This window comes from Herpailurus yagouaroundi, unplaced genomic scaffold, assembly GCF_014898765.1.
Source record: "Herpailurus yagouaroundi ecotype Mexico unplaced genomic scaffold, PumYag 67235, whole genome shotgun sequence".
Taxonomy (NCBI): domain Eukaryota; kingdom Metazoa; phylum Chordata; class Mammalia; order Carnivora; family Felidae; genus Herpailurus; species Herpailurus yagouaroundi.
Window position 1 is genome coordinate 561,377 of NW_024420070.1, and position 5,722 is coordinate 567,098.

The 5,722-nt window shown below is 45.1% G+C and overlaps 2 pseudogenes; both read left to right on the top strand.

Moving 5' to 3' along the window:
- The first annotated feature begins 341 nt into the window (after positions 1 to 341).
- On the top strand, positions 342 to 4,147 carry LOC121024863 (nuclear RNA export factor 5-like; annotated as a pseudogene).
- Positions 4,148 to 4,504: 357 nt separating this feature from the next.
- LOC121024864 (nuclear RNA export factor 2-like) overlaps positions 4,505 to 5,722 on the top strand; it is a 22,505-nt pseudogene continuing 21,287 nt past the window's right edge.

Consider the following 5,722-nt stretch of genomic DNA (forward strand, 5'->3'; position numbering starts at 1 on the left):
TGAGGCATTCCCAATAGGACCTCCAAATAAGACAGTAACCAGGGAGCCTGGCTTGCATACACAGCAGCTGAGATGCTGCAACTTTTTACTCGCCATGGTCTTTTTCTTCTTTCATTGGAAAAGTGAAGAGTGATAGAACTTGAGTAACAACTAAGCAATCCTAATTACAGACTTGTTATTATTGGGGTGAGAGTATATAGAAGATTTTGTAGCATTTCTATACATTTGTGGACACTCCCTTCTATCCACTTCACCATAGCACTTCCTCTGCCTTCCAAACCAACAATAGCAGTGTGAAATGGCATAAGGAATACCAAAACAGAACATTTCCAGAGAGAGATATGGAGAACACACAGGGTGGAAACCAAGGGAGCTGGTTCAGGATCACAGTAAGTGTCCTGGCACAAAGCAGGGAATGTGCTGGAAAGGGAGATCAAGGGGAGTTGTGTGGGTCTCATATAGAAATGCTAGGAACTTTGTTGAGGACAAGAGGAGATAACATCCTTGATCAACTAAGAGCAGGTTCCCACAAAAAATACAAAGGAAACAGGTTGACTGAAAGAAGGTCACAGGAAGTTGACTAAAGGCAAAAGTTGAAACTACTGCCAAGGATATGGAGCAACTCCTCACCAGATGACACAACATTCGGCTCAAGTTGACTATGGAGGTGTAGACTCTAAATTCATTTTCAGAAAAATAGGTAAGGTTTTCAATGCATAGGATTTGCTGGAACATTATTAAAGGAATATCATTTTAAATATCTAAATTTTATTGTTTGGAAGTTAAATATTTGAATTAGGAGAATGGATGATTAGAAAATCCATGGTGGCAAAATAAAAAGTTAAAATCATGTCAAAAGTCCTACTTTAGAAGTCTTTTAAAGTTGAGTAGACCCGGGTTGGGTCTGTTCTACAGTCTTAATGCCCTGTTGTCTCCCTTCTCTCCCATCCCTTCTTTTCACCCTTAGATTCCTTACGGAATAAAGTATAACAAGACATGGTTACTAAACTCAATCCAAAATCACTGTAGTGTCCCCTTCACCATGGTCGATGTAAGAAAGGATGGTGAATCCAGATGTGTGGTGAATCCCCTCCATAAGGAGGGGAAAGAGATGGCTCAGCAGGGGCCACAGCCTCTGACACTATTACTGTTGCCTTCAATTCCTGTAGTTCCATTATTTAAAAGACCGGGCCCAGTTCTTTATCCAGGATGGTACTGCTGCCTCTGCATTGAAGGATATCAACCACAAGATTTGTGATGAGGAAAATAAAAAGGTATGTGTTGAAGATATTACCCGTACCTAGTCCCAATGCAATAAGGCAGGCCAGTGGCTGGTCGTCTTCCTTATAATGAGAGTTCCTAGTGCTTATCCCACCTCTCCTTCTTGTATCTATACGTGTCAATATCTCTGCTGTACCTTACTCTGTTTTTGTTACTTACTATTCTTATCACTCTCAGAATAAATTGGAGCCAGAAGAAATGAAGCTAAAGTTAATGAAGACTTGATGCCCATTGTGTGTTCATACCCAGACCTACTCTTCTTCCCCCAACCCCCAACTTCCCTATACCATGACAGACTCAGTGGCTCTCACTACCTTTCTCTGCAGCTGACCATGAGAAAATGCTATGATATTGTCCAAAAATGTCTTGACCTCCATAAACTTCGTTTTGACCCAGGTACAACTGACAGCAGTAATTCTAGGGGATTGCCTGGGAGTGACACTCAGAGATGGTGATCAAGGAGAGGCTAGTGCTGGTCCTGGACCCCTCTCAGCCTTCTGATTACATTCTCTCACCTTTCTGAAGAGTTGGTGGACCATGATATTGCTATAATAATGAAATTGCTATAATTCATTCAATTGCTATTGAATTGAAGAAACTGCATATCTGCCACCCTGCAGATCATCAAAGAGAATTTCTCCAAGATAAGGCCTTATGCCTTATACTGCTGGTATTATGGTAGGGGGTAGAACAAATGTGGTGGAGGGAAGGCTTATTTCTGAAGCCCTAGATAGTAACAGTAACTCTAATTCTTCTTCACCAAAAGCTTTTGTCCTTGAACTTGTGCAAGAACAAACTGTATCAGCTGGATGGCCTGTCTGACGTTATACAGATAGTCCCCACAGTCAAGATCTTGAACCTGTCCAAAAATGAGGTGGGAAGAGGGAAGCAGATCAAAGTTGGGGTTGACAGTGGGTAGTAGTGCTTCTCAGAGTGCCAACTGACCAGAGGCAGGAGAAGGTACCTGAGGGGGTGGGTGGGGACTAAGAGTGCAAAGGCCCAGGTGTCTCTTTATTCCTGGGACATTTTTCCAGGTTTCTTCCTACATTTTTCAGGTACAGTCAGCCTGGGAGTTAAGCAAGATGAAAGGGCTGAAGCTTGAAGAGCTGTGACTAAAAGGGAACACCTTATACAGCACAAACAAGTCCACCTATATAAGGTCTGTGGTAACCTCTGTCACCCCTCCTGGGGACCTTTGCACGTTGGAAGTCTTAATTACCCCTGAGAATGCCTCCCTAAAGGATGTGGTAGCACTGGTCCTCTAGGAAGACCACAGACCCCTCCCTCTTCTCTCTGTGTCTCTTACCTGTGCTCAGAGGTATTTCCCTTCCTATGACCTGCTCACTTGTTCTCTTGGTCTGGACTCTGTTTACCCATTCTGCACATGGTTTTCCATAGTATTCCTTCCCATGAAAATGCTCCAGGAAGCAGGGCATCTTCTCTTCAGGAACAGGAGTAACCACCTTGAGCCAGATTCTGTGACCTGAACTGAGAAGGGTCCTCCAGACCAGGGCTTCATGCTGATACCAGCCTTCCTGCATTCCTGCTTCTCACCAAGAGGAGCCCTATTTCCCTTGAAACAAATGGGCCCCCTCTCTAATCCCAGGTGGCCATGATCGCTTTCCTGCCCCATGATGAGGGCCAAGGTCTTGGGGTGCTACCATCATGGCATCTGTGTGTTCCTCTGACCCAATGCCAGGAACTGGCCCTCCTTCGGAGAAACCAGGTTTCCCTGAGTCAAGTGGCCAGAAGTGGGTGACTGCCAGTGAGCAGAGGGCTTCCTGAGGCAGGAATGAAAGTCAGAGGGAAGAGGTACTTGAGATAGAAGGACAGGACTCTCAGAGGCAACCCCCGTACATGTCACATCATCCTAACTGGTCCTTCAGAGGAGCCCTGGGTGGCCCAGCACAGGTATGATTCCTCAGGCTAGGAACCGATTGAGATAGGCACAGGGGCAGGAGGGAAGGTAGTGATCGTAAGAGGGGGCCACAGACCATCAGCCCCATGCTGACTTGGGCTTGACCCTCTACTCTTTCAAGGGAAGCTCTTCTGCCCCCGTAGCTGCCTTGTTCCCCATGCTCAGCTCAGGATGAGCTCACACAAGTGACAAAACGTCAACCAGAGTCCAGTGGGCACCAAGCCCAACACCTTCATGTTTTCCATTCCTACCTTGGGTGCCAGGGCCAGCCAGGGCAGATGAAGGAAAGGGCAGCAACTAGGGGGCCACTTCCCCCTTCTCTCTTCTTCTCTGACCACCACCACCATAGTATAACTTTTTTTCCCTTTCCTTGTGCTTTTTTTTTCTCTTCTTCCTCTATCACTACTCCCCTATGTCCCTCTCACCTCTCTCCTCCCACCTTCACTCCCCCTCGGTCTTCACTTTCCATCCCTGCCTCTTGAGCCCTGCCTCACTCACCTCCCTTCTCCAGCATTCTGGGTCATTCCTGAGGGGTATCATGGTCCTGCAGAATGCTGGACCGCTAGTGAGGTAGCAGAGCCCTGGGCACCCACCCCATACCCTCTTTTCTCTGGAGCCTTCAGTGGGAACCTGGAGGAAGGAAGGAAGGCAGGGAGGGGGAGGCATCCCTAGAGCCTGGGATCCAAATATTGCTTCTTGTGATACTGGAGAAGACAATCAAGACAGTTTAGGTGGGAGCTACCCAGGAGGAAGAAGAGACAGAGGGAGAGAACTTTTACAGCCTAAACTATCATTTATTTCTTTCTATTTTTGGTTTTGGAAAGTGCCATCAGAGATTGTTTCCCCACATTGTTATGCCTGGTAAGTGCCTACATTCATCATTGTCTCCTCTTATTAACATTGATGACTTCCACAAGCGCCCTACAGCTTTTTGGGGGACTTACATAGGTTATGTTTTTGTATCTGACCTTAGCCTTTTAGGGTCCATAGACTCCTGAAAAAAGCATGGCTATTCTTTTTTTCTTCCTGGGAAAAAATGCCCTTAAACACACACACACACACACACACACACACACACACACACACTCACTCACTCTCTGTCACTCACCTATTCACCCAAGTTTGCATATAATAATAGAGGCATCTGGGACCCTCTGTTGAAGACTCCTACTGTAGTCTTGCTGATAAAATTTTGGGGGCCATTTCACATAGGAACTCTGACCTTTGTTCCCCTTGGACCTATTCATGCCCTTTTTTCATCCATTGCAACATTCGTGGCATGCACTTCTGACTTCCTTTCTCAGGATGGCCAGGTGTTACCAATTTAATTTGGTATATATATATTATATAAATGCATATTATTGGTATATATATATATATATATATATATATATATATATATGGTGTATATTATACCAATATAACTTATATTGAAGTCCCCAAGATAATAACACCTTATAAGGTGAGGATGGACCAAGGAAGATTTGGGATGTTGCAAGGGAGGCTTTGTCTACCACATAGTTTCAAGGCATCTTTTGATATGAAGAAAACTATAAAGGATTTTAGATTCTTACTAATCGAATCTTTCCATTTCTGCTTCAGTAAGTACCCTTGGGACCATGAGGCAGAAGAGGACTGGAATGGGACAGGCCACCCAAGCATCGATCTGTTACTGGGTTGAGGGGAACTTTCATGTCCCCTTGGTGGCCCAAACCACAGAGATAACCCATTGCCTTTGTTCCTCTTCAGATATTACTTGATCTATGACTCTGGAGATGAACAGGGTCTCCTCAATGCTTGGCATGATGAGGCGTGCTTCTCCCTGACCATTCCCTTAAACCCTGAAGATGCAGCATTGTGAGTATCACAGCTCAGACTCTGCTCTAAGGCTATGTGTCTCCCCAGCAAACACGGGTCAGCTCCTAGAAACATCTACACTGCCTAGAAACATATATACCACATTCTGTCCCTCTTTTTTCTAGAAACAGCTTGGAAGAATACTTCAAGGATACCAGGGACATTAAAAAGGTTGAGGACTCTGGTAAATGTATAAAGCAAGATCATCATGGGAAAGGGGATGTGAAGGGAACATATATAGAGGCTGATGACCTGACCCTTACTTCTCTTTTCCCTACAGACCTGTGGATTCAGCTTTTAAACATACAAAGTATGACATTGTTGACTCCCTCAATATGTTGCCCAAAACTCAGCATGACTTTCACTCCTATGTGGTAGACCTGAGCATCTGGATGGCGACCATGTATTTCCTGCCTTAGGCAGACCATGAAAGTCAGAAATGGGTAGGAGGTGTAGAAGGATACTGAGAGCCTTAGCAACTGTTCTTTACCTTCCCTACTCTATTTTTCTGTCAATGGGGTTTTTAAAGAAGGTGAGTGTAGAGTCCCCTCCCCTGATCCTGCACTATATCCTGCCCCTGGCTTGGCTACCTCCCAATTCTCCTGGCTTTCCAAGTTACTTCCTTTCCTTTCCTTTCCTTTCCTTTCCTTTCCTTTCCTTTCCTTT